Source organism: Pygoscelis adeliae, unplaced genomic scaffold, assembly GCF_000699105.1.
Source record: "Pygoscelis adeliae isolate BGI_AS28 unplaced genomic scaffold, ASM69910v1 Scaffold182, whole genome shotgun sequence".
Lineage (NCBI taxonomy): Eukaryota > Metazoa > Chordata > Aves > Sphenisciformes > Spheniscidae > Pygoscelis > Pygoscelis adeliae.
In genome coordinates, this window is record NW_008824669.1 from 1,583,011 (window position 1) to 1,593,051 (window position 10,041).

Here is a 10,041-nt window from a genome sequence, read left to right on the forward strand (position 1 = left end):
TCAGAACCTATTTTAATTATCCCCTCCCTGGATAATTATTAATGGGGGAGGAGAGAACTGCCTGCAAGTGTAAATGCTAATGGGTTCCCCCGAGAGCACGAGTCCAGAACATCAAGGAACATACGATGGGCTAACAGCCTCTCCAACACATTGCTGCTGGCTTGGAGGGGGGTGCTGCAGTTGAGATGCTGATGACATTCCTCAATCACTTGAAGACTAAACTGCATGTCTTTATAAAAGCAAAGCTGTTCCTGCACTGAAAGATTCAAGGGGAAAGGAAATTGTGTAGCTAAAACTTGGGCTTTTGACATAGTCAAATGCTGTCAGAGTGAATAAGGAAGGGAAGGTAGAAAGGGGATCTGAAGGAGATGGGGGCTGTGTCTTCACCACTGGTTAAGGTGCTGCTTTTTAATAACCGCCCTCCGATTGATTTCTGAAGTGGAAGGAAGCCTCACGACAAACCAGAGAAGGGAAACCAGTTCATACTTGCACCATGTCAAGCTGATGACAAAGCTTGTTAGAAAAAATAAAACCCCAGACACTTGTGAGACTCAACATGCATCTGTACCTCGAAAAAGTCAGGTCCTGAGGTGTTATCTCAGGTCTAGCACATCAGGTCTTTGTTAGACGATTAACTAAGGATATTATTTGAAATCACCCACCTCCCTGTTAGGTGTTCCAGGTGCCAGATGAAAAGCACATTTGAAGGGGTTGTGATGAGCAGGCACTGACTGTGTTAAAAATAATGCTTTTCTCCAGAGCCTTGAAACCAATTCTGTTGTGCTTGAAGGGAATTTAACACGTAAGTGCCAGTGCAGAAGATGGAGTCAGAGGAAGTGATTTTTCCACTTTCTCAGGTGTTTTCCCCTGAGGTCCTCCCTCCAGCAGAAAACAGTCTGCAGAAAAGCCTTTGCATGGAGGTGGCATCGGAATATAAGAACACAGTTTCTTTGGTAGCCAGTTTGTTCTGAAAGTAGCTTAAAATGGGATTTCACATTTGTTGTTCCTCCTAAATTTTATGCATTGAGTTCACAAGACTCTTTTTTCAAGCTCTTCCAACTCATCACCAAATCTGAGAGCTGGCTGGAGTTCATCCCAGCTCAAACCCAACCCTTGAGCTGCCTAGTGAGCATTGAGGTCAGTCCCACCCTTGCAGTTCAGCCCCTTTCCCACCATAGGACCTCCTGGAGGGCCCCATGAAGCCAGGGGCAAAGCTCAAGGCAATATCTGGGAACAGATTGCTCCCTGGCCACCGCACACGAACGTCGGGGTCATTCAAAGGCACATGAGGACAGAGTGGTTGATGTAGTAACAGATAAGCACATGAAAGCTTAGGAGAATTACCCCAGATTGGTTTGCAGGTGTGTTTATCACAAATTGAGTCACATCTTCTCTGCATTTTATACAGGGAGGATGGTTTGGATTCTTACCCGTGACCAAGCCCTCAGGGTGGTCTATAAAACACCATTATTTCTACATTAAGACTAGAGAGAAGGCTTCCACGGCCTGTCTAGAGGAGGACTAATAAGGCTGAATGCTCTTAGAGGCTTTATGAACAAGACAAAACCTGGTGCACTGTTTTCTAAGACCTGTCTACATATGGGCCCTTTGGAGATTGGTACAGAGTGTAACCAAACTAGCTCCTGAACCAGCAGCTGCCTCTCGGCTAATTAGTGCCCTGGGGACAATTAGTCTGCTCATATCACCATATTGCCCTGACTGTCATGCTTTCAGGGCCCAAAGCTGATGTCTTGGCATGATGGAGACAGGACCCTGGCTGTCCCAGCTCTGAAAAGCAGACGGGGTAAAAAACTGCTGGAAGGCAGCAGGTAGGAACCTGCATGCAGGGTGAGGAGAGGGAGGGGTGCTGGTGCTGAGGACTCATGGTCAGAATTGGACCATGCCGTCACGGCCCCCTCCCCAAATCACACAAGACTAATTTAGGCAATGCTGCCTCTCCTGTGCTGCTGTTCTCCGTAACAAAGACATAATGCTACAGCTTTCTCCCCCTCTGTCTTCTGCAGCTGTCACCACCTCATGCCAATAGTCCAACATTAGGAGTGTTTTGAGCGAAAAAGCCCTGCTTGGATGATCATGCTTATCTCAGCTGAAAGGCTTTCAAAGCCCAGCTTAGCCAAAATATGTGTGATACACACCATGAGTCCAATCATCCCCCTTATAGCCATCTATGAAGAGTTGTTTTTTAAAACCGAGCTTTTCCATTATCATTTTCTTCCATTCTTGTTTCAGCTCACTAAACATTAACCACCATGACCTACTGCATAAACTCAAACCATATTAAACAGATTAGGTTTATAGCCGAATCCTAACACCCTATTTGGAGAATGGCTACAATGCCTGGCCGTTTCTACAGTTCTGTGGGTTGGGGGTTTTTTTTGGGTAAAGTTAAATCTTTTTACTTGACTGAAACATTTTGGATGTGTTTAACACCACTCTGCTAAAGCAAAACACATAGACGGAACCAATCCATTTATTTAAGAACAGTACTAAAAAATAAAACAAACATAAGCCCCAAACCTATTTGCAATGTACATGCAAAACTTGTAAAAGGAACCGACAAGTTTTTATGAACTGGCTTATATATGTGTGTGTGTTTACATTTTATTCTCATGGATTGTATTTATGTCAGAACATAGGAAATGGCCTCTACCTTTCAATTTACATTGTGGCTCAACATAATCACACGCTTTTCCATGGATAACAACCCACCGCTCCTAACAGAGCTGCCAGCAAGCTGATATAGAAAAGAACGTTGCTGAATATCACAGTTTTACTTTTCAAAGGAAAAGGCAAAGGAAGGCAAGGGGAAAAAAAGCCACGTAGGATGATATCAGCTGACAAAAGGATAAATGACAGGTCCGAAAATTCAGATAAATCATCATCAACTAGGGGCATTCTGAGCAGTGTCTCCACAGAATCAGTCCTATGCTTGGGGCTACCAGATGTTTTCATCAGTAATCTAGGATTAGATATAAAGTCACCGCTGATAGAATTTGCAGCTGATGAAGATTGGTAGAAGTATAAATAACTGCAGGGACAGTGTAAGCTAGATCACTGGTGAAGCTTGGCTTATTCAGACAAAACATGTTTTAATACAGCCAAATGCAATGCAGTCCATGCAGGAACACAGAATGCACACTTTGTTCCTATCATATAGTTATGAAATTTCATACGTAGGAAAAGGACAACCTTCCTGCAGGCAAGGAATGTGAGGGATGTTTATACGGGAGAGGTCACGATGGGTGAGTAACTCAACCTGAGCTTCGCGTCGTGCTGAGACACAGCATTCCTGGTTGTTCCAGCACATGTAGCAATGCCTGAATGGAGAGAGATGACTGCTGCGAACGGCAGGAGGGAGGTCCCAGCAAAGGTGGCTGACCTCGGTCCGAGGGGTAGCTTTCAGCCTCCCATCATCAGGAGTAGTGCTGTGTCGTGTAAACCCTGTTGTCCTCCAGACAAGAGCTGGGAAATGAGAACTAAGGAGCTCAAGCCAAAGAAGCTATGCCTTCACAGCAATACATTTGAAAGTATTTTAATTAAAATCTTGACTAAATTATATAGTCAGCGAACAAGGAACGTGATATAAATATGACATGAGGAATTCCTAAATGGGTGAGTATGAATGATATTGCTTAGAAGGTACAAATGACATGGTTTACAAAGAATTAAAGTCTAAACTATAGGTAGTACTAAGGAGCCCAGCCTGCTCGGAACTGAGTTTTACCTAAGTGCCTGTGATCCAGAGACCAAATTTTCAGCAAAGATCTTGGAGCAGACATGGACCTCTGTCTGACCGTGAGTTCAGGGCAGGAGGTCTCCACTGAGAGCTGAACATTAATTTAGATCTAGATAAGGCAAGCAAATCTACCTAACTTGTTATTAGTGGCCGTGCTTATTACATTCTCCCTGCTTATGCAACGCCCTGATTCATCTCTTGTTTCCGACACATCCCGCTTCTGCCTTCTTTCCACCCGTTTTTCCCTTACTGGCATTAGTCAGCTAAACGTACCTGAAGGCACAGCCCACACTACTACAGAATAATTACTTCTATGGCCGTTAGTCTGCAGAGCCAAGATGCATCTAAATCTATAGGTATTTATCTGTATGTATATATGCTATATGTACTGTATATATATTCCATATACTGTACTTCAGGGCCTTTAATGTTAAAAGTCACAGTCCTTTCTTATATGCATATTCCCACTTCAATAGAATCCGACTGCAGCCCTGCACCTGCGTACAAAATCAGGGTGAGTGAAATGGTAATGCTGCATGCATCCCAGTTTGCTTTCTTTCAAGCATGTAAAAGAAAAAAGGAGAAATCTCAGAAAAGAGCCAGATAAGGACAGGAGAAAATTCCTGAGAATGAGAGACTTTTCAAACTCATCCTGCTTACTTGAGCAAGATGATGGAGAGGTAATTTGACTACTGGAGAGATATTTGTGTGGTAAGAACCCATTTGGAAAAGGGCTCTTTAATCAGACAGAGGAAGGCATGAGAGGGACCAGCGTGATTTAGAGTGAGATTAACTTTTTGCTGAGGAGGGTTACAAGCCAGATCAAACTGCTGAGGAAAGTGGTGGGTTCTCTCTTTCTCCCTTCCTGCAAATCAAGGCTGGGTGTCTCTCTGGAAGAGAATTTTCACTGAACATCAATTACTGGGATAAATCTTGGGGGCAGCTGGGTGAAACTTAATAACCGGTGACATAGGTGATCTAAGCAAGATGATCCTTTGGCCTTAATATCCCTGCATGTTGGGAATGGTGAAGAGCAGAGCTCTATATAGCAATGGAAACATAAGCACAGTGTAAATACTGGAGGGGCAGAGCAATTAGGTCCAAGCAGTGAGGACGAGGAGTGCCATATCATTAGTTTTTTGCACCTAAATGTCAGCTGGATGTTAAGTGGATGTTTTGGGACCACGGGGGGTGGCATAAAACTTTTGTACACAGAACAGATGCACATAAGCCTTACTGCATTACTCGGCTCCTTTTATGATCTCTCCTTCCCGTACCTTGAGCTCTGGGGAAGGAATGTGCTCTGCCCAAAGAGGAATTACATTAAGCAAGGACAAGGTGCCGTGCGGGTACCTTGCAGCACTGGTAATTCCCATTCAGCTCAGTTTGTGTCTTGCTGTGTTTTTGTCATGAAGATACGGTATTTCATGAGTGGAAGAAGCTATTCTACCATGCCTTCTCTCAGCTCATGTTTTATTGCAGATATTGATGTTTTACCTCATGGATGTTTTATTGTTGAATTTTCTGCTGGGCTGTTACTCGATTTCAGTAATGAATTCCAGCCTGCTTATTTATTTATTTACTTATTTTAAGGAGAGCTAACAAGCTTCACAAGAATTATGTGTTATAGGGAGGTACCTTAGCTAATCCAAAGAAGTAAATCTCAAGAGCAGGAAACCTCAGCATGTGAATTGAATTTTGTAAGAGACACACGAAGTGCAATATGTTCTTGTCGTGGTAGAGGTCTTTACTGAGATAACTGCTGCACCAGGCAATGTGCACGGGCAATGCCGTGCAAGACTGTCCCCATCCCATGGAGACTGCAGAAGGTCAACTGGCTGGGCTGACAGCTGGAGCTGCAAGATACTAATAAATAGCTTTCACTGGTAAATAAAAAAGCGGTTTATAAGGAAGGTAAACAGTCCTGTTTTAGGAAACTGAGGCACATAGCAAGGTGTGTCGCTACTCCTGAGGTCTCTTAGTAGACTAGTGGCAGTCACAAGCAAACTGGGCAGATTTCCTTGAGGAAAAATGAAGTCCCACACAATGCCTAGCAGAAAAAGTCTCTTTTGTACCAAAGTAGGGAAATCCCTCCTTGTCTGCAGCTGGCTGGGTGGACCGCCCGCCTCTGAAATGTATGGTGCAATCGCTAAACACAAGATGCTTCACACTCACATGTCCCTCCTCTTTAAAATATACCCAGAAGGCCTTTTTGATCCCAGATCTTTATCTGGAAACTAAATTTTGAGGTGTGACCTATCAAAGCTGTCAGTAAGCAGGAGAGGGAGATCCCTTGCCAGCCTACTAGCTAAATTTCTAGAGAAACATATCTTTCACTGGCTTGAATATTGATGAATCTTATTCTTTCTGAGTTAGATTTCTGATCTGAAAGCGAGTTCTTCTTTATTACTCATGCTTATTTCTCACTGGGACAATTTTCCTACCTCCTTGGCTATGTGAGGGTTAATGTGTAAATGAATGCTGGATGTACTGCACAAGTAAAGTCTTACCCTAAATGCTAAATTATCTTCCTCACTTGGAACTTCTCTGAACTTCATAACTAAAAAGGTAGGAAAATAAAACAAGAAGAGGCCACGGAAATCCCAACCTCTAGGGTTTTTAATCCTTTGTTGCAAAGAACCAAAAGTATTCCTGAACTAGAGCAATTTTTAGTGAGAGAAAACATTGCTGATATTTTTCTGAGAATAATTGACCTTTATCCTTGCAAGATGAAGGTCTAACAATGTGCAGGGCAACACTTCCTTCTCTGTCTGTCACCAGACATTGAGCTCTCAGGAGCACCTCTGCTTCCAGAACTGACTTCTCAGAGCTCAAATGTGGAGACCAAACCCTGCTACAACTCCAACACTCCAAGCTCTTCCTGGACACGGATCTTCATGTAACCCAAAACTTGCATCCCTGCAGCATGATTTCCTTCTCAGCACTTTCTCACACACTAAAAAGGCCTTGAATGACTATCTATGACAGCACCACCTCCTAAAACACGTCATGTTACCGTCTTTCTTGACTCCACACTGTGTGTTCCCCACTTGTACAAGTGAGCATTCGTACTGGTTTGCCAAAGCAGCAGCAGAAACCTCCAGTATCATACTTCTGACACTGGCCAATGCTAGATATCCTCCAGATGGTAAAAAATAGTCTTCACAGACCTTGGAGGCACTGATGTGGTACCATACCCGCTGACACCAGCAATTGATTACCTATACCTTGTAATTCTTGTTTTCGTTAATGTATGCCAGCTGCAGAGCTTACTGTCACGTGACATATACAATTGTCTAATCTCTGCATTTTCCTCCAAATCAGGAATTTTTCTCAGTACCAATCTATGATACTACAAAGTATCAAAGTAATTATATCGGGCATTAGGATATTTGCTTTGTTCCTTTAAAATGCATGCACAGAAGCACTTGGAGGACTGCATGAGGTGCAGATGAACAATTTCTTTTAGAAGTATCATTCCAGTATATATATTTGTGAAAGGTCTTTTATTTATTCAGTTAAATCAGGAAAAATAATCATCTATCTTATTTTTTATCTTTAGAAGCAGTATAATATATGCTAAATCAAACATGTAATTCATCCATCTTTAATAGCTTTCTTTGTGCCGTATAACTGCACAGCAGCTGCTTTGTCAAATGACCAAGAAATTAGAGTTTGGCAAAACAGTGGTTTTCATCAGCATATGACCTTAAGATAACATTTACATTTCAGGAGATGCTATTCCAGTCAGAACAGAACTGCAGGGCAAACTCACATCTCTGGATACTCATGGAGGCATCCGACAGAAAAGCTAATAAACGCACTAGATTAGTACAGTTTTATTTTCCATAAATCTGGGACATGTTCAGCAATGTCAAACTTGTTCCCGTGCCTTTAAATGAATAAATAAACCCAAGCTTGCTCTGAAGCTCAGAAGTGAGGTGGAATTCATTTAGCTCATTACCATTTAAATGATAGATGGACAGGGTAAACTCTTTTCTTTTGAGGCAGGGGATGGACAATGTGGAGACGAGAGCAGTGGTATTACATAGATGTGGGCTCCCAGGCTTAGATGATTGGATTCAGATGTTTCCAAGGAAATTATTTGCTCCAAAAGGGCTCTTTGGTTACTAACAGGTATAGCAATCATATTTAAAATGTTTTTACTCACAGTCAGGCTCCTATAGCTTCAGTCACATAGGATTTACTGGAGGGTTTATCCTTGGGCTGCTCTGTTGAGTGCAGAGAATTCAGGTGGGTGTTTTCAGAGGGTTAGGCTGCCAAGACATACAAAGTAAAAAACAACATGTTTAGAGGAGAAATATTTTGCTTTTGCCATTTTGGCTATAATTTATTTCCTTCTTTTGCAGTAGGTCGTTATTTGCCTCTCCTAGATCGCAGGGAAATTCAAAGGGGAGAGAGGTAACAGGTAGGTTTTTTGTTTGTTCATTTGTTGCCTGAGAAAAGGAGGTACCTGTGTAGCTGAGAACAAGAAGGTAAGATCTTCACACCTAGCCCAGGATGAGTGAGAAAGCAACTTTTCAATATTTTGTCAATTAATTCAGTTCTCCATCAGCCAAGTTCCCTTGAGAAAAAGGAATAAAATGATAATTTATTTGTATTGGTCTTATTTAAAAAAGAAAAAAAAGGACCCCAAAACAGAGGAGAGAATAGGAGATTTCACGTGTGACACTTATGCTGCAAAATCTCAAATAGCTTGCTTGATTTCTGGTTTTCTTGTTACCTTGAAGGTCAATGTAAACTCACCAAAAGTTTCCTGAGCACCCACAGGTCTCTTCTCACCAGTTTCTAGGGAGCTAACTCGCTGACTCGAGTCAGAGTTACGGACAACTTGTGGGTGTACAGGGCTCTGACAATATTTTGATCCCGCTATCAGACGCAAGTGGTGGCATGAGGAGCAGGATGGAGATAGTTATGGGAATAGGTCACACATCTTATAACTCTTCTTCATAATAATTTTTCTTCGTAACAAAAGAGCTCTTTAACAAGTTGTCACACATGGGTGTTTTCTCAGTCCAGCCAGTGTTAGTGGCCTCCTGAGTGGTGACAAACTCTGCATCAGCCCTGCCAGACCCTAGGACAAGCCTTTTCCTATTCTTCACATCTGAAGCCTGATGTTCTGCCTAGACCTAGCTTTTTTCTGTGGACCTCCTTCTTGCTGGGTGTTTCACATCCCCCCCGCCCCCGCATGTCAGATCTCACAGATGAACATGGTCTGAGCTCCTTAGGGACAGCACAGCCTCTCCAACCTCCCAGATTTCTCTTTCTGCAGCAACTGGGAAAAATGCGAATAAGCACTCTTCTTTTTTTGCTGTCCAGGAGCAACTCTTGCATGGCCATAACTTACAATAAGAAAATATACCAGATACAATCCATCATAGCACCCTGTATTCCTGGACATCCATGCAGCTCTGTCTCAAAACATGCAGAATCCAAACCCATAAAGGATGCTTTGTTCACACATGCAGCTCAGCACCTGCTTTGAGTTCAAAATTGAAACAATCATTTGCACAAAGAGGGGGACTGTATGCTGGAAAGGGAAGATATGTGGGTATCATTGCTACCGGTGAAGCTCTTGCAAAGTGACTGGTGATGTTGGGTGCCTCAACTGTGCCAGGTCTGCAAGGCACTCAGTTTGCAGAATATAGAGTACTTCTTGTACTTTGAGTAGTTGGGCTTTCCAAAAGTGCTCCAGAAGAAGCATCTGAAAATCAATGGAGCAGAAGTCAGTACTACTGTAGATTTCTTTTTCTGTGTTGGTTTTGGGAGTGTCTTTCTTGCTTTGTGTAACAAATCCAAAACTTTCCCATTTTAGACTTAAGAATATGAGAAATGCTAAGAAAAGACAGAGAGGTGGAAGGGCGATGCATGACAGTGAAAACAATAGGATGATCCTTCATTTCCTTCCTTTGGTGGAATAAATAACAACAGTGTGAACAGTAAGGAGGAATTTGGATGAAAAGGGGTGAGTGACTTGTCACCCCGAATGCCTGAGGGTGTTATGTGAGCAAATGATAGTACTGGCAGATCTGCAGGAGTGACTATGGGGAATTAGATGCAAATAGAGCATTAAAGCAGAATCACTGGGGTGATTCAGTATCCCAGGTAGATTGGGTGTGTCAGTAACAATCAGCTTGGGAGAATGTCGTATTTGACACCTATCCCAGGAAGAGGACCAGAGCAGTAGGGGCTGCAGGGTAGGTTGGTGTTTCTTGTCTGGACGGTCTTGCAGGGAGGAACCTTACAGAGAATTGCAAGGAGAG

The 10,041-nt window shown here is 42.8% G+C and overlaps 1 long non-coding RNA gene across 1 annotated transcript; it reads left to right on the top strand.

The window, feature by feature from the left end:
• The first annotated feature begins 3,504 nt into the window (after positions 1–3,504).
• LOC103916028 lies at positions 3,505–7,257 on the top strand. Its single transcript, XR_663560.1, has 3 exons — positions 3,505–3,633; positions 4,234–4,271; positions 6,539–7,257. It is a non-coding gene; the product is annotated as an uncharacterized LOC103916028 (long non-coding RNA).
• The last annotated feature ends 2,784 nt before the right edge of the window (positions 7,258–10,041 follow it).